Source organism: Ceratotherium simum, chromosome 9 (assembly GCF_057802395.1).
Source record: "Ceratotherium simum simum isolate JZ-2026a chromosome 9, ASM5780239v1, whole genome shotgun sequence".
Taxonomy (NCBI): domain Eukaryota; kingdom Metazoa; phylum Chordata; class Mammalia; order Perissodactyla; family Rhinocerotidae; genus Ceratotherium; species Ceratotherium simum.
The window spans coordinates 83182537-83201951 of NC_141908.1; the positions used below are offsets into that span (position 1 = coordinate 83182537).

Sequence of the window (19415 nt, forward strand, 5' to 3'; positions counted from 1 at the left end):
GGTTTAGCACTTTTGATCTCGTTGAACACCCTCATTCATTCATTATCTTATCTCAGATCTATTTTACAATGGTTCTGATTTCTTTGAAGGACACAGCACAGGCCGACCAGCAGTCACTCATCACTGGGATTTAAGGCACACCACTCTTTCCTCGGGCAATAGGCCATGTGCCCACCAGGGCTGTGTCACCCACCCTCACCCCACCCTCCAGCAGAGAATCACTTTCCATCATGTCTCTGGCGATTGTATCTTTCCACCTGTTCCGGATGCTCCTTAAGGGACACTAGCTGACTCTCTTCTTTGCTCTCTATGCTTCGTTTCTTGTGTCAGAATTTTTCATCTCTTTGTCCTTTTCTCTGTATTTTAGGAGTTACTTAACTTCTCCTCTATACCACTACAGCATCAATTTTGCTACATCTCCAGTGTCATCTTTTTTTAAACTCCAGCATTCACTTTTAATTTCCTTCCAATCTCTCCTTATCACATCATTCTTCCTTTAAAAAAAATTCTTGTTGCATTTTCATTTCATCATGTCTTCTCATGTTGTTCCCCTCTTTTAATAACTCATAATCCCGCCATTTTGAAAAGCCCATGTGGGGCCTATTATGGCTATCAGGTCCCTGAAGTTCTCTTCTGCCTTCCGCAGTAGATCAATTCCCGGAGCAAGCTCTTCCTTGGAGTCTCCCAGAGGCTGTCTCCTTTCTCCTCTTCTGCTCAAAAGTTTGTCCTAGGCTGCTGGGGTTTGTTCTCCTTACTTATCCTTGAAGAAGGTAAGCTGCATCCACAGTGAAACTTTACCACCACACGTGCCCTGAATCCTTTCCCTGTCGACTGGGATAATCTCGAGCCCTCGTCTCAGACATAGCTGGAGAAGAGGTCACCCACAAAGCTCTCAGATCAGCTCACCGGCTTTGACCAGCTTCCACCTGTGCCCTCCTGCAGTGGCCTCTTTCACTGGTGCCCCCTCTTCAATCATGCCTCAACCCATCCCATCCCTTCCTGCCTTAAAATCGAACACGAACAACACTTGTCATAATCCCTTCCTTGCCTTCGTTTCTATAGTTTATCACCTGTGTGGAAATGCATCCCTAAACAATTTAGTTAGCATTGACTTTCACTAACTTTATTTAAAGGGAAGTTTATATTTTTTTGTGACTTGCTTCTTTCACTCAATTTACTGCATTAATGCCCTCCAGCCAAACAGGCACCCTCCTGCAGCTGAGGAAGTTGGGTTTATGGCTCATTACGGTGAGGGCAGACGCACACCGCTGGGAAGCAGAGGCAGCTCAGTGAGAGGGTGTCAGGATTTACTATAGGATTCGGGCTTGTTGGTGATTTGGGGGAGAGGTTAAGGAAGCGGGGCTTTGCTCTAGTTTGGATACCCCGGTCAGGAAGTAGGGGTAATTCTGTGATTGGGTGTCACACTAAGCTTATCTAGAAGGAAGGAAGCCTAGACAGAGGCTAAAGCTGTAACTGAGAAAGCAGCAGCGTCACTCATATTAATGAGGACGCGAGGGTATTTGGTCATTTCTGCGGTGTGGGCAATATTTGTGTTTTGTCTGTGGTCAGCTGCGATTACAGAGTAGTCTTGTTCTTGTCTTGATCTGTTGTGGTCACAGAGTGGCCTTGTCTGATATTTTATTGTGTGACATTACTTATGTTCAACAGAACCCCAAGGCCCTCCTGTGAGTGCCAACTGACAGGTTCAGACAGGCTCCTGGGTACCAGGGGCTGCTCCTTTCTTCCTCAGCTGTCCATGTGATTCATCCATGTCCTTCCATGTAGCTATAGTTTATGCATTTCATCACTCAGTAGTATTCTAGTCCATACTCCCCATAGTGTATTTATGTATATTACAATACAACCATATTTTATTTATTAGCTCTACTGTTTTGTTTTTTTTTAAGATTTTTATTTATTTATTTATTTTCCCCCCAAAGCCCCAGTAGATAGTTGTATGTTGTAGTTGCACATCCTTCTAGTTGCTGTATGTGGGACACGGCCTCAGCATGGCCGGAGAAGCGGTGCGTCGGTGCACGCCCGGGATCCAACCCGGGCCGCCAGCAGCGGAGCGCGCGCACTTAACCGCTAAGCCACGGGGCGGCCCTATTAGCTCTACTCTTGATGGATGTTTGAGTTGTCTGCAGTTTGGGGCTGATAAATAACACCCACCCCTCCAGCCCACCAGCCCACTGCTTGATTTGGCTGATGCTTTCAGCTGATGCAGGGCGTGGAGAACCACAAGCCCAGGATTCACCGCCACAGGGTCTTCCTCTTTGCTCTCTTCTCAGCACTTGACTTAGAGGGACCAGAACTTTCACTGTGCTGCACGCTTTTGGCTTCATTTATAACGGGAGACTCTCAAGAAGTTTAGAATGGAGATGGGAAGAAGCCAGTAGACTGAGAGATTAAAGATACAGGAGCTAGAGAGAGTAATCTACAGAGTGAGGTTCCTGGCCAGGTGCGAGAAGATGAAATCCCGAGCCTATGTGGAGGCGTTGACATCCCTTCCATTGCCAAGTAAACCACAAAGACGTGAATTCCTGGAGGAGCTTATGAGGAAGTAATTGTAGTTACTGTAGTGGGCTGGGGTGGTCAGGGAAGGCTCCAGGGAAAACGCTGAAGTTGGGCCATGATAGAGATGGGCAGAGAGGAAGGGGACTGGCTGATCTAGGGATAAGGCAAAAATTTTGTACATCAAACAGTACTGCTGGTGTGGAGGATGAAGTTATGGGAGGTGATACTGGAAACAGAGATTTAGTCGAGACCAAGGAAGGCTTGAAACCTGAGCTAAGAATGAAGTCTTTCTCCCTCGGGAGAGTTTGACAGCTTTTGTGCAAAGAAGTGATTTGGTGAAACCAATGTTTAATGCATGCTGAGCCATCAACGGTGTTTCAAGCTAGATCGGGCAAGGTCCAGGCATAACTGAATTAGAATGAAAAGGGAGGTCAGGTCTTAGACACCCAAAAAAGGGAAAATTAGATCTGTGAACTGGCTATTTCATTTAAGGAAGAGACCAAAAAGGGAAGATCAGTCTTTCAGTTAAATATGTTGAGTTGACCTTTGATTTTTCATATCCAAAAATGTCAGGCAAATGCTGTTTGGGTTTTACTGGATTACGGCTTCAGCAAACTGCTTCAAATCAGTAATGGAGGCATTAGACCATAAAACATACAAACTAACTAAACACCAACCCCCACCCCCCCAAACCTATCTCATTCTGTAGGAGTTTTTGTCAATTTGGCTTCTAGTAACCAATCAAGAGGCAGTTCACTGTGGTGGAAAGAACATTTTTTAGAAAAATTAAAACCTTCAAACATACAGAAAAATACGAGTAATATAACAAATACATTTGTATCCACTATCAGAATTAACAAATGTTAATATTTTGTGCTATTTACTTTAGATATTTTATTAAGAAAATATTATAGATTCAACCCAGCTTCATTCTCCTTCCATCCTTAAAGGCAACCATGATCCCACCTTTGATGTTTACTCTTTCCTGTCTATGATTTTTTAAAATAAAAAAATCGTATATATTTTGTATATTGTATATATTTATATATATAGTATATATTTAAGGTGTACAACATGATGATTTGATATACACGTACATAGTAAAATGATTACTAGAGTCAAGCTAATTAACATATCTCTTAACATAGTTACCTTTTTTTGTGATAATAGCACCTGAAATCCACTTTCTTCACAAATTTCTAGTATTCAATAGTCATCATGCTGTAATTCTGTCTATAATTTTTATACTGCTACCATATAAAGTGGTCCCCAACCAACATACAATATTAGTCAGTATGTTGTAAAAGTTCACGAGAATGTAACTTACGTAACATATATTATAATTATTACATATAATAGAATTGTCATTACAATTTTTCAATTTTATGTTTGTGTTATTATCTATGTTATTATACGTAAATTTGGTTCACTTGTTTTAATTTTTATAGAAGTATAATATACAGAAAAGTATACAAATTGTAAACTTATACCTTTAATTAGGTGAACCCACCTGTGTAACCAGAAGCTACATCAAGGAACAGAACATCACCAGCAGTCAAAACTCCCTTTTGTACACTTCTGTTCAGTACGTTCCTCCTCCAGAGTAATCACCCCATCAACATGGATTTGTTTTACCTATGTTTAAACTTTTTAGGTATGTAATCAAAACAGTATGTACTTTTTCTGTATCTGACTTCTTTTGCTCAACATTATGTTTGTGATATTCATCTATATTGATATTTGTAATTGTAGTTCATAGGTTTTCATTGCTTTATGAATAAACTGTGTATCCATTGTTTGAATATACCACATTTCATTTATGTCTTCTAATGTTGATGGGGATTTGAGTTGTTTCAAGATTTTGGCCATACAAATAATGCTGCTATGAACATTCTTGTACACATCTTTTGGTGAATAGATGCATGCATTTCAGTTGGGTGTATAGGAGTAGAATTGCTGAGTCCAGCTTTAAGAGATATTGTGAAATAGTTTTCTAAAGTGGGTGTACCAATTTACAGTCACTGCAATCCTGCGAGCAACAGATGAGCGTTCCAGTTGCTCCATGTTTTCGCTAATACATGGCACTGCCAGTCCTTTCAGCTGTTCTGGTGATAGGTAGGTGTGTCTTGTTTTAATTTGTATTTGCTTGATGACGGGTGAGTTTCAATACATTTTCCTGTGTTTATTGGGTATGTGGATTTTTCTTTTGAGAAGTTGCTGTTCAAATCTTTTGTCTATTTTTGTATTGGGGACATACAAAAATGTCTTTTTTTTTTAATGATTGGTAGGATAAATACATTGCAGATAATTTCATCCATCTGTGGTTTACCTTTTCATTTTCTTAGGCATGTCGTTTAAGCAGGGATGTCTTTTTAACAGCAGTTCTTAATTTTAATGTAGCCCTATTTATCAGGTTTTTTTCCTCTTTATGGTTAATGATTTTATGTCCTATTTAAGAAAACTTTGCTTATCACAAAGTCATAAAAAAGCTTTATTTTTAAGACAAGTTTTTTTTTGTTTGTTTTTTACTGATGTATAATATTTCATCTGGTGATAGATATTTACACTGTATCCAATTTCTTGCTGGGGTATACATACTTGTAATAGCATAGGCTTTGGACTCAGATTTGGGTTCGAATCCCAAAGTGTCATTTCATGGCTGTGTAATATTAGGCAATTCTCTTAAAGATTTTATTTATTTATTTTTATTTTTTCCCCCCAAAGCCCCAGTAGATAGTTGTGTGTCATAGCTGCACATCCTTCTAGTTGCTGTATGTGGGACGTGGCCTCAGCATGGCCGGAGAAGCAGCGCGTCGGTGCGAGCCCGGGATCCGAACCCGGGTCGCCAGCAGTGGAGCGCGCTCACTTAACCACCAAGCCACGGGGCCGGCCCCTAGGCAATTCTCTTAAACTCTCTGACCTCTTTTACCTCATCTGAAAAACAGAGATAACAGAGCCTATTGCCTGTTGTAGGCAAATTGTATTGGTTTTTGAAGTTAGAAATAGACCCCTTTCTTTATTTCTTTAATATTTCTCAGAACATTTAGATATTAGAATATACATTTTTTGGGCTTGAGGTTTAAAATTTCTTTATTGAAATAAAGTAAATATCACATGGTAAATTATTTAAGTAATACAAAAATATATAAAATACAGAGCAAGAACTTTCTCTTCAGCATTCAGTCCCTCTCTCTTCAACAGTTACTTATGTATGCTTCTGGAAGGAAAAATTAACTATAAACCCATATTGATGTAGATATCTACTTTTAAAATTTATGCCAATGAGTTTGAATTCTGTTTCTGCCACTTAGTAGCCATGTAATCTTGGGCAATTTACTTAAACCACCTGTGCTTCTCAGTGTCATCACCTGTAAAATGGAGGTCATAGTAATGTTGAAAGTATAGGGTTGCAAAGAGGATTAGGTGGGATACTGCATGTAAAGCACTTAGAAGAGAGTTTAGCACATAGCAAGTGCTCAATAAATATTAGTTATTTTTATTGTTTTCTTGGAGATCTTTTCATATCAGCCCATATAACTCCAGGATATTTTTTAAAGGCTGTATATTACTTCCATAAATGGGTACCTGCAGATTTTCAGATTTTCCTATTACACACAATATCCTTCTATATGCAACTTGGCAAGTTTTTGCAGATATATCCATTTGGGAAATTTTCTGAATTTGAATTGCCAAAAGATGTGGTGCTTTTAAATTTTGAAAGATACTGCTAAATTGTTCTCAAAAAAGTGTACCAATTTGCATTTCTACCAATAGAGTATAAATAAGAATGTCTGTGTCTTATTCATTATTTATCAAGTTTGCAATCTGATGAGCAAATTCAACATACCTCATTTTTTAAAATAAGATTTTAAAAAAATAACAGCTTTACTGATCTGTAATTTGCACACCAGAAAATTTGCCTATTTAAAATGCACAATTCAATGGTTTTAGTATATTCACAGATTTGTGCAACCAGAACCAGAACCAATTTTCATGACTTCAATAAGAAACTCTGTATCCATTCTCAGTCATTCCCCATTTCTCTCCAATTCCCCCTCCCCCAGCCCTAGGCAACCACTAATTGACTTGTTGTCTCTCTAGATTTGCCTATTCTAGGGATTTTAGGTAACTGGAATCATACAATGGGGTCTTTTGCATCTGGCTTCTTTCACTTAGCATAGTATTTTCAATATTCATCCATGTTGTAGCATGTGTCAGTATTTTATTCCTCTTTATGGCTGAATAATATTCCATTATATGGATAGACCATATTTTGTTTATCCACTCATTAGTTGATGGACATTTGGTTTGTTTACACTTTTTGGCTATTATAAATTATGCTACTTTTTATCACTAAATAATATTTCATTGTATGGATATACTCATTGTTTTGATATGTAATTATTTAATTATGAAAGACATGAAGATTTTAGTATATTTGACCATTTTCCTTTTGATTTGTTTTCCCTTATTGAGCTGTACATGGTGTTGTATATTAATGACCTTATTTCTTTGTTTGCCAAATATATTGCAACATTTTTTTCCAGTTTGTATATGTTCAAATTCATTTTTGTCTTCCTTTGAGACTTTAGGATTGTATCTTACTTAGAAAGCCTTTTTATACGCCAAGATTATTCACCAAGAATTCATCAAAGTTTTGAACTACTGATATTATAATTTCATTTTTTTACATTTAAATCTTTAAATCTTTCAATCTGCTGGAAATTTGAGGGATATAAAGAATACGGTAAATGATCCATTTTATTTTATTTTTCATTCCTAGCCAGTTTACCATCACTGTTTATTAACTAATGCATCTTCCCTTCTTTTCACTCCCCATAAATTTGACCAATCTACCTTTTTACACATTAAATTCACATATGTATTTGTATTTATTTCTGATCATTCTATTCAGCTATTTCTTCTCAAGAATAAAATATTTTGATTATTATAACTTTATAATACCTTTTAATATACGGTTGTATTAATTACTTCCCCTCTACTCTTATTTCTTGGAATTTTTCTAATTCTCCACTTACATTACCTGATGAACTTCAGTATTATTTTATCAAGTTAAAAAAAATCACCTTGGTGTTTTGTTTGGCTTTGAATTGAATGTATAGATCAATTAAGGAAATTAATGTCATTATAATCGTGAATATTCTTCTCAATGCTGTAGGCAAAGAGGGAAAATCTGAAGTTGAAAACGAAGAAGAGGAGGAGGAGGAGGAAGAGGAAGATAAGGAAGAAGAAGAGAGAATTTTCCTCGTAATTCACATTTAAAATATAATGTAAATCACGTTTTCTCTCTGAATGGCACAAAACACTTTTAAAACATCACCTCAATCTCTAAAACATCCCAACAGCATGCAATTACTATTTCTAATTTATAGACCGAAAGTTTATGGCAGAGTCATGGCCAAGTTCTTTACCTTTTACACATCTATTCTTAAATCATTTCCTTTCTTTTGAGTATTTATGAAGAACTGAGTATAAATCTTTCCTGCCTTCAGGCTTTTGGCTACCTCTGCCAAAATGAAATGACAGATGGGTTAATAGAAAATCAATCAATCTATCTATCTATGCAAACAAGCAATCTAATGGACGGTGACTTTATTATGACATAAGCTACTTTATGTAAATTTTGACTCCTATCCCAACTTTGACTCTTATCCTACTGCAAAATTATTTCTAGATTATCCAAAGCGATAGGTAATGAAGAGAAAAATAAATTAGCACTCATTCTTAGCTTCTCATACCTCTTGATTTTGAACAGTTTCCTTTGGAGAATCATAAAATTAAAGGTTATTTTCCTGCACTTTTTCTCCTCCTAAATATTTGGCTAACACACTGGGGTGACTAAATGGATAGTCTGAATCTACCATGAAGGCGGCCAATCTGTAAAGAAAAGCTAAGAGAACAGGGAGTCCAAATGCACTTGGAGTACCTGGAAATTACACCTGGCAGCCAGCAACCTTTATGCTTCTTTGTTGTACTGTATTTTCTAGCAGCGGGCTTTCAGGGTGCCTTTATTTCACTGATTACTAAATTAGTGTTGGATTTAATGAGAGAGATCTGTCCTTTTATTTGTGCCTATTTTCCTTCTTCTTCTTACTTAAAAAAAAAAAAAAAAAAAAGGATCAGCCTCACAAAAGCTTTGCACATTTCTAGTTTGCTTTTGAAGATGTGACCATTTGCTCCCATCTATCTCCATGGTAATACGCTCCCTCCACCCCCACGTTTCCAAGCCTCAGATACTTAGGAGGCATCAGGACTGGAGCAGGGTTGCATGCTAAAATAATGCAGAGAAACAAATTGGTCTCCATAAATAGGCCTCATCTTCAAAGCATTCGAATATTCTTCAAAATGTGATCCATTTCTCTTTGCTTGAAAACAGGTGTATTTTAGATAAAATATTCGAAAGTAAAATTTCGCATCTCAGGAAATGCATCTCAGTAAGTGCCCATATTCCAAAACAAGACTTGGACAGGATTTTAGAACTGGAAGAGGCCTCAGACTTCATCTTGTTCCAGATTTTTATTGTACACTTGAGGAAACCAAGGCTTAATACAGCTCATTGTCTTGTGTCTAATCATGACTAGGGCTGGGATTTAGGTCTCCCAGCAAGGTATTCTTGCCTCCGTTACCAATATTTCAATAATAATAATAATAATTATTTATATTAATAAAATAGCTATTATTAGTGATAAAAGAGTCAATGCACAGAAATGTGCTATAAAATGTAAATAACTGTCATTATGTCAGTTTTCACTGACATAAGCAACTTTTCACTATAACTTGAAGTCCTTGAGAAGCTGATATTTCAGTTTTCAAATCATGAACTCTTAAAGAATATACTCATAGAAAGCAATATACCTAAATGATGATTTATATATACACACATATATACATACATACATATAAATATATTTGTGGTATATAAAAAAATATGAAGTGGTAATCTCTGAATAACGGTTAGAGTTCATTTAAATTTTCTTTTTTATAATTTTTCCATATTTTTTATTTTCTATATTAAACCTATATTACTTTTCTTATAAGAAAAAAAGGTTTTTTATTTTTAGGAAAAAATATTTGGACATTTGATGCTTAAGATGTAAATCATTCACACTTGGCCCAATCCCCCTGTTCTTTCCCCACAAAATGCAAAATAGTTTATGGTTCACAGTAGCTACAGATATGCTGCCCTGCTCTACCTGCTAAGACTTTGTGCTGGGCCTGGAATGGCTGCACTTCCTCATCCTTCAAAAATATCAGGATTCTCACTTAGCCTGGAAAGAATCGACTGCAGAACCCAAGGTCCTTATAAAGAATATGCCTTTCACAGCTTTTTTTTTTAGGTGAGGAAGACTAGCCCTGAGCTAACATCCAATGCCAATCCTCCTCCTGTTTTGCTGAGGAAGATTGGCCCTGGGCTAACATCCATGCCCATCTTCCTCTACTTTATATGGGATGCTGCCACAGCATGGCTTGACAAGTGGTGCATTGGTGAGCACCCGGGATTCGAACCTGTGGACCCCGCGGAACGTGTGCACTTAACTGCTGTGCCACCTGGCCGGCCCCCTTCACAGCCTTTTTTTGACCCATATTTTGCTTATTGTTTTGTTTAAGAGCTACTTTTAAGGTAAAGATAATATTCATTGGTACTTCTGCGAGCTTTTCACCTGAACACTTCACCGTATTTCACACGCCTTAACCCACTTATGGTCTCATTAAGGTACGTGTTTGGTCTTAAAGACTCATCACACTTCCACAAACAAAACCCAAAAGATTGATTGCATCTAGGAAATCATGGGACTCTCTGGGACAAAGAGGTGCCCAAGAATGACAGCAGCAGTGACTGGGTATCTGACACGGTGGCAGTCCTCGGCACAGTGCCTGTGTATGGCAGATGCTGAGAAAACCTTCGTGACTAAGTGACTCCATTCAGAGATTACACCAGGGCTTGCTTATCTCTTAAAGCGTCTACCCCCCAGGTAACCAGTGCACTGTGATCATGCACCATTGCCTGAGAAGAGCCAGTTGCAAGCTGTAAGATCATCTCTGCTCCTGACCATGTAAAACATTGCAAACAGCTTAGTTTAACCTCTGTTAATTTTTTCCTGCTTGGTTACAACTGAAATCAGCTAGATCCAAACAGCTGATACCATCAACAATAATACTGATTTAATCCTTTCTACAGAAGGATAAAGCTCGAGACCTTGAGAAATGATCAAATGATAGTTTACCATACCTTCTTTTACACTTGGCTGAAATGTTTTCCTGGGAACAACTCTAATTGGAGACTAGAGAAGAATAGAAAAGGAATATGTAACTTATGCTGGGATATTGAAAATTAATGAGAAGTAATCAAGTATCTTGAAACGATGTGATCAAAATAGATCTCTAGATTTTTTGCCCCAAATCTGCCCCTTCTCCAGTAGTCACCCCTTCTCAAAATATGGTAATGGTATTCATTCAGTTGTTCAAAATCAAAAACCACAGCACCATCCTAACCTCCTGTCTTCCCTTCATTCCCAAATTCAGTCAGCAAGTCCTGTTAGCTCCACTTCCAAAAAATCCCACATTCCTCGACTTCTCCACAGCCGTCCCTGGTCCAAGCCCCTGTCATCTCGCACAGGAACAACACACTGACTCCTAATCATCTCCCACTTTTGACCCTCACTACAATCCATTCTCCCCATGGCACCAGATTTAACGCATAAGTCAAATCATGAATTTTTTCTCACAGAACAAAATCCGAACTCCTTTTTGCCTGAGTCCCTACTTGATCAAGGCACTGCCCAACTCAAGCCTCTTCTCTTGTGTCTCCCTCAATTTCTCCTCCAGCTGTGCTCGCCTCCCTGCTGTCTCTGGCTTTGTAGATGCTCACGTGTGCAGGGAAGGCTCCTCTCCCAGGAGCTTCATGTGGCTGACCCATTCACATCATTCAAGTCTTTGCTCAAAGGCTTTCTCTCCAGGGATGCTTGCCCTCACCATCCTGTCTGAAATGGCACCTCGCTCTTCACCTCCTTGACTTGCCTTACTCTTCCTCACAGCTCTTATCACGACTTAAAATTATGTTATATTTTAAATATCTCAAATGTTCGTTTTCTGTCTCTGCCTCTAGAATGCAATCACCACAAGGAGGGATGTGGTCTTTCTTGTTATCTACCACAATCTCAGCTCCAAGAGCAGTTCCTCACATAGAGAAGACATTCAATAAGTATTTGTAGAATGAATGAATGATCTCATCTTAATCCTTTCTTCTCTTATGGAAGAGAACATTTTGGGGATGAGGATCAACGTTAGAGGTGGTCAGGACACCTGGAGAATAATAAACCAGCATGCAGCATATACAACAGCAAACAAATTTTGTTTCTACCACGGATCGCCATAGATGTATGAAAGCACTTCACATGAATATTTGTTTCTTTTTTTTTGTGAGGAAGATCAGCCCTGTGCTAACATCTGCCAATCCTTCTCTTTTTTTGCTGAGGAAGACTGGCCCTGGGCTAACATCCGTGCCCATCTACCTCCACTTTATATGGGATGCTGCCACAGCACAGCTTGCCAAGTCGTGCGTCTGTGCGCGCCCGGGATCAGAACCGGTGAACCCCCAGGCCTCGGCAGCTGAGTGCGCACACTTAACCACTTGCACCACCGGGCCGGCCCCCTCACATAAATATTTGGGCTGTAGATTTCTGTGGCTCAGAGAGATGCTAACCCAACTGATACGCTGCATTCAATGCCACATAAGGCTCATTGTACTCATTTATGTAAGTGCATATTGCCCCTTCAGGTGGTGATCTTCTTGCAAAGACCATGGCTTGCTCTTCTTCCTATATTTTATGACAGCAATTTGCAAGTAGGTAATATGTAGATACTTGCTGAATTGAATGAAAGTGGTCTTTTCCACATCTGGCATGACTTTTTACATTTGATGTATGTATGTGTGTGTGTATATATGTGTACATTCACACCAAAACTATCTATTTTGAAGTGATCAGACTTGGGAGACTTGTCAGTTCTATCTAACTCTATTTATTAATTATCACAATCCCAATAAAAATCTCAAAAAAGTTTTGTTTCTTTTTTTTTTTTGGTGCAGAATATTGGCGCTGAGCTAACATCTGTGCCAATCTTCTTCTATTTTGTATGTGGGACGCTGCCACAGCATGGCTTGATGAGTGGTGTGTAGGCGCATGCCTGAGATCCGAACCCGCGAACCCCAGGCCACTGAAATGGAGCAGACGAACTTAACCTCGTACTTAACTGGTACACCACCGGGCCAGCCCCGTCAACAAAGTTGTTTATGGAACCAAACAAGCTGATACTAAAGCTTATTTGAAAAATAAACAGGCAAGAATAGTCAGGGGAAAAAAATCCGAAAACTTTGAGTGGATACTAGCCCTACCAGATATTACAATACTCTATAAAGCCCGTGTAATTAAAACATCCCCTATTCTTGGATAGGATGGCTCAACATCACAGAGATGTCAGTTGTCCCTGAGTCAGTTTATTAATTATCACAATCCAAGAAAAGAGCAACAAGCTTTTTTATGGAGCCAGACAAGTTGATACTAAAGTTTATATGGGAAAGACATTTAAAATTAGTCAGAAAAACAATTAAAAACTTGAGGGGGAATTAGCCCTATCGGATATTAAAACATACTATAAATCCTTCATAATTAAAACAGTGTGGTACTGGCTCAGGGCTAAACAAATAGACTAATGGAATAGGATAAAAAGCCTAGAAATAGAACCAAAAACATACAGAAATTTAGAATATGAAAAATTGGCATCTCAAACCAATGGAGCAAAGATGGACTTTTCAATAAGTGGTGCTGGGACAAATGGTACATTTGGAAAAATGATAAAATTAAACCTATACCTCATACCATAGTCAAGACTCAGTTCAAAATGGTCAGTTCAAATGTGAAATACTAAATCATGCAAGTGCTAGAAGAAAACATGAGTGAATTCTTTTTTAACCTTGGAGTGGGCAAAGTCTAAAAATCTAAAAGCAATAAAAGAAAATATTTAAATATATTTGACTATATAAAAAATAAAATTTGGTGTGGCTAAACCCCCAGAATAAGCAAAGTCAAAAGTCAACTAACAAATTGGGAGAAAATATTTGTAAGATATATCACAGATAAAGGGCTAATTCATAATATGTAAAGAACTCCTAAAAATGGAGGGACAAAGAACCAAAAACCTGATAGGAAAATGAGAAAAACACATTGATAGAATATACATTGAAAGAAAATACATTGATAGAAAAAGGTTTTAATTTATTAGTTATATGAGAAATGGACTATCTGCATCAGTCTCCATCAGCAAATGGAAGACCCAAATAGGATAATATAGAAGAGTTTAACAGAGTCACGATTGAGGGAAACCAACAAAGACCGGTGCAGTACCCTGGAGCTAGCAAGCACCAGGAAGCCGTTACTACCCTAGGTCTGCTGAATGGAGCCTGCAGAGCTGTGAAGCCAGACCACAATGACTCAACAGGGAGGGAGCTGGAGGAATAAATTCTGTGACTTCTTCCGCCACCCCCACTCCCCATTGACCTCCTGCTGGTATCATCTAGTGGCTGAACTCAACGAGCAGCTTCCTGGGGCACAGAGCAGGTGAAGAATGGGAAAGACACTAGCTGGAGAGATGAATTAAGAATATTCAGAACACCAATTATTTCAAACACAGTGTGTGCCATATACAGAACTAAGAGCGTCAAATGGTCACAACACAACCCTCTGTAGAAGATAAGACCTTGAGGCCACTCCCTTTTAAGAAGGAGGACTGGGCAAGAGTGGAGTTATCCCTGAATTTCTGTTATCATGAAGTTTTACCATATTATTATAACCCTAGTAATACAAGTATGGCTGGTAAAAGATAACCAGAGATTTTGGACACTACTCCCACTGAGAATGGGACCTATGTCTCCTCCTCTTGATTTTGGGTGGGCTCTGACCACTTTCACCAGTAGAATACTGTGGAAATGACAGTTTCCAGGCTTGGCCTTAAGAGACGAGCAGCTTTCATTCCTGTCTCTTGGGACACTGACTGGAGCCCTGAGTTGCCATGTGGAGAGTCTGACTATCCAGAGGCTGCACCAAATAAGGACGCCTAAGCTAGCCACATGAAGAAATCCCACGGAGAGAGAGGAAAGGATGAAGAGAGAGGGAGGGATACCCCGCCAGCTCCCAGGTGCTCTAGCCTACCAGGCATTCAACTCATTACAGGTGAGGCCCAGGCATTCTGGAGCAGAAATGGGTTGTCCCTTGCTGTGCCCTGCCCAAATATAGTAATAATAATTTGTTGTTTTAAGCCACTAAGTTTATTATGCAGCAATAGGTAACATGCACAGAATTGGGTACTTGGAAGTGGGGTACTGCCTTAACAATACCTAAACCATGTGACACTGGCTTTGGGACAGGGTGTCAGGGAGAAGCAGAAAAGGCCATGAGGAGACAGACTGTTGGTGAGGGTGTGAGGACTGTGAGGGAAATGCTACTGGAGGCTGGGAAAGAGAGGACCCTTTTTATGTAGTGACAGAAAGTGTGGCAACACTGTCACCTGCAGTCACATGGACAATAGAAAGGCTACTTAGTAACTCATGGGGTTGGCTGGGGAGATGTCCAAGCAGAATGTAGAAAGCACCATCTGGCTTTTTCTAGTTCCCTATGATAAAATATGACGATCTGACCAAGAAATTGTTCACGTGTTTAGCAGAATAGGAAGGACATACGAAGAAACTGAGATTTACTGGGTTCTAAAATGAAACTGTTGCTCATCCCCGGTCTCTCCCATGAAAAGGTTCCCAAACAAGAAGTGGCTTCAGGGCTAAGAGCAAATCCAGAGTGTGGCTAAAAAGTGCTTCCTCAGAAGAACTTAAGGGCAGGCCTACTAGTACTTCCAGGAATCTTAAGGGGTGCCGCATAGGCCGTCTCAGGGAACAATGGAGCTTTTAAGAATCTTAAGGGTGTTGTCCCATCAGTCTCAAAGGAGGGCCGGGATTCTAAAGTGTAAACAGGCACATTTGCTTCTACATCACAGGATGGCTGGGACTATCAGACAAAATAACATCCCTTCATTCTAAATATATGCTCAGTGTCTGCTCATGCCAGGCACTGTACTGGTATTTCCAAATTCCTGAGAGATAATAATCTTCAGGATTCTGGAACGAGAAATTGGAATTCCCAGAAATTCTTGGGTATTCTCAAAATCATAAGTTATTCTGTATTTCTCCATCATACCTTCTTTACATGTTTTAAAATAACAACTGACCATAATAGTAAACAGTGAACCATTTTTCTGTGATAGGGTTATACTAAAAGTTTCTGTGAAAAAGAAAAGGTAATAATAAATGCACGGTTTATTATTATTATGAATGTATATATCGGTACAAGATCACACTGCATTCAAATGTTGACTGATATCAACATTTGATAATAGAAAATATTAAAAGAAGAGAATATGAACACAAAACAATGCCACAGAAAGGGATTTTAAAATTTGCTAAATAATACTACCCTTAAATTTTAAAAGTTACCATTCTTAAAATGAAATTTAAAAACACATAAAGCATGAATTGCCCTGATTGTCTTGATCTTTGTTTTATGACAAATATTCCAGTGTAGAATGTTCTTTCATTCTGTGTCGACATTAGTTGAATTGTTGAGAGCGTGTCTATAAGCATCTTCAGGTTGGTCTTTAAGGTACATGTTGCTTATTATAAACTCATGATCTTTTTTTAATGATTAAAATACTGTCTTCTTTCTCAGAATTGATTTTGCCCTTGAAGTTCATATTATTTTTGCTAATTTGGATTTTAGATGAGTTTCAGACTTCACCATGGATAGGCCACAAGAGCATTTACTCCTCTTTACATTTCTTCCGATAAAGCATCTTTTCCTTTACACAAGTCCTTCCATTAATGATTTTGCTAATTGAGCTATTTCATTTTTGTTTGCCAAAGCAAAAAAGCTGTCCACCTCATATAAACTACTAACATTGACTAAATGTTTAATGAGGGATATTAGATCTTTTTTCTGAATTAAGCAATTTGATTCTAATTTCTTTTAAAAGCATACTGCTCAAAGCAGAATTCTGTTTTTGCTTAGAAGATTTGCATCATGGTTACTTAATGCTTCAAATCCTAATCAAAATGGTTTTAAGCAATTTAATCTCTCTCTCACAATTTCATAATATTCCTCTTTCCATAAGTGTCCTAGCTTCAGTGGGCATAAAATCATTTTTCTCAGATTTAGGGTCTTTAAAAATCTTTCAATTTTTTATTTTGGTCTGTTCCAGACTGTTTTGCAGTCCAAAATGGCTTGTAAGTTTTTTTCCCAATCTTGTTGCAAAAGAGAATTTCTCACTGGGGAAAATTTAAAGTTTTACAATTTTTCTTATCCTAAAACTTGCCAGGAAGACGTGGTCTTGCAGATCATACTGATTGGCTCCAGCTGCACAATTTGAATCTAAACTAATTGCTTTCCTCTTCCTCATGTTCAGAATCTACACCGTATTTGCTTCCTCTGCTAGTTGTTTTTGATGCTTCATCTTTCAAGTTTTTGAGTAAAACACTTTTCTTACAGCAAAGTGAAGTGAAGTGGCATAACTACCAAAAACTTTCCAAATTTTTCCATTACTGCTGTGCCATCACTAGTTGTTGATATTGGTAGATTCTTTCAAATCAGTAAAATCTCCATGAAGATAAACTTTATTTCTTGTGGGAAGAATTGCAATACTTTCCTCTGATTTCTCAATTAATTCTTCTCGGGATTCAGAAAAATATCAATTTTTTGAGAAATCCTGGGAAGGAATGCCCGTATGGAGACACCACCCTGAGGCAGGTGCCGGGAATACTGTGGTGACGAGACAACCAGGTCCCTGCTCTTGTGTAAACAAGTGAATGAGCTTTTTTAGGCAAAGAAAGGACACGAAGGAAATGGGGTGATGGGTCTGGGGAGGGGTGTGGGTCAGAATTGGTCAGAATTGAGGTATGGCTGCATTTACTAGTGAAGCTGCAAGTAGCAGTGGCTTAAATAAGAAGTTTATTTCTAACATTAGAGATTCCTGGAGGCTGGTGTCACACACTCCACCCCTCCTGCAGTGTCATTAGCTTCCCAGCTCCTCTCTGCCCTTCTTTCCTTCTTCATTGTCTTCTCAGGGTACAAGATGCTTCCAGAAGCTGCTGTTATTACATCTACATCCCAAATAGCAGGCGAGAGGAAAGCAGGAAGAAAGGCTTGTCTGCTTTTCTGTAAGGAGCTTCTAGGAAGTCCCACTCACCATTTCTACTTACATCTCGTTAACCAGAACCACAGCCACTCCAGCTGCTAGCGAGGCTGGGAAACCTGGGCCAGGGTACGGGGCAGCAAAGTGCCAGCTAAGGCCAGGGTTCTGCTGGGAAGGGCCTTAATTGTCCTAAGATGTGACAATTAATCTGGAACATGAATGACTAGAAGCCTCTTGTTAGAAGATGGGAGCTGACCGTTTCAGGCAAGAGGAACAGCAAATGCAAAAGGTAGGTGATAGAAAATGCAAAATAGCTGGTGATTTCACAGAAACAAGAAGATCAGAGAGCCTGGAAAGCATGAGGAAGGAAGGAAGGAGAGGGGAGGAGCCCAGAGATGAGCAAGGGCAAGACCCTGCAGGCCTTTACCCACCACCATCAGAGCTTTGCTTCCATTTTTTAAAAATTAAAAATTTAGGGGCTGGCCTGGTGGCATAGTGGTTAAGTTCAAGCCCTCTGCTTTGGCTGCCTGGGTTCATGGGTTCAGATCCCGGGCATGGACCTACACACTGCTCATCAAGCCATGCTGTGGCAGCATCCCACATACAAAATAGAGGAAGACTGGCACAGGTGTTAGCTCAGGGGCAATCTTCCTCACCAAAAAAAATTGTTTTTTTTAAATTAAAAATTTAAAAACTTTTAATTGCACCCGGAATTCGTTTTAAAGGCAGGGAGTGCCGCACCTTACATGCTTTCTGGAGTGCCTGGCGTCTGGCGGATGCTAAAGAAATCAACTCCTAAATACACTGAAACGTCTTGGTTTGAATCCTGATTTCATCTAATAGGATGAGGCCAGTTACGGGTTGTCCCGCCTGCGCCTGTCTGCACGCAGCGTGTAAAACGACACTTGCTCATCAGCTGCCTCAGCGAGCAGCAGACACGACTGCACAGCAGACCCACAGGGGACACTCTGGGGGCATGGGTCAGCCCTGTGAGGGACTTGGCGTGGGGGTACCAAGGAATCAGAAGAGTAATAGTGTATCCGGGACTTGTGGGCAGCTCTTTCAGGATGTGTAAAGGTCAAGAAAACATTCTTTTAACACTCCTTTTCAATTTTTCTTTTTAAGGTCATTAGGCATTTGTAGAAATCTGTATTATATTATCAGGCAAGACACTTACATACGTAAATTTACACTAGAATCTTCAGTTTCCGTTGGGTACTTTGTGTTCGTCTGACACTAATGAGAACTGAAACTAAGCAAAAGCTACGAAACTTGAATGTTTCTTGATTGGTTTAGGAACCGCCACAAATGCTGTCTGTGGTCGCCCTCTAGTGGGTCGTTGGCCCAACATTTAACCGCCCGCTGACAACCCTCCGTGTCTCATATCCCATCTGCCCACACCAGCCTTCCCTCAAACACCTGCTCACCCTTCAGGTCTCTTTCCGGCATCCCCCTCCCTCTCTATCTCCAATATATCCACCTGTGTGGTTATTTGCTTGCCATCCATCCCACCCCCGCGACTCTGTGTGAAGGCAGGGCCCCTTGGACTCTGGGGTCCGACATCATTCTTGAACAAACACGTGTTGAATGAACATATGAGCAGTGAAGGGCGTGGCCGTCAAGAGCCTTTCCTACTCTCCACTCCAGCT

General features: G+C 39.4%; 1 pseudogene; it reads right to left on the reverse strand.

The window, feature by feature from the left end:
* Positions 1-16064: 16064 nt before the first annotated feature.
* On the reverse strand, positions 16065-19215 carry LOC147916369 (uncharacterized; annotated as a pseudogene).
* Between the last annotated feature and the right edge of the window lie 200 nt (positions 19216-19415).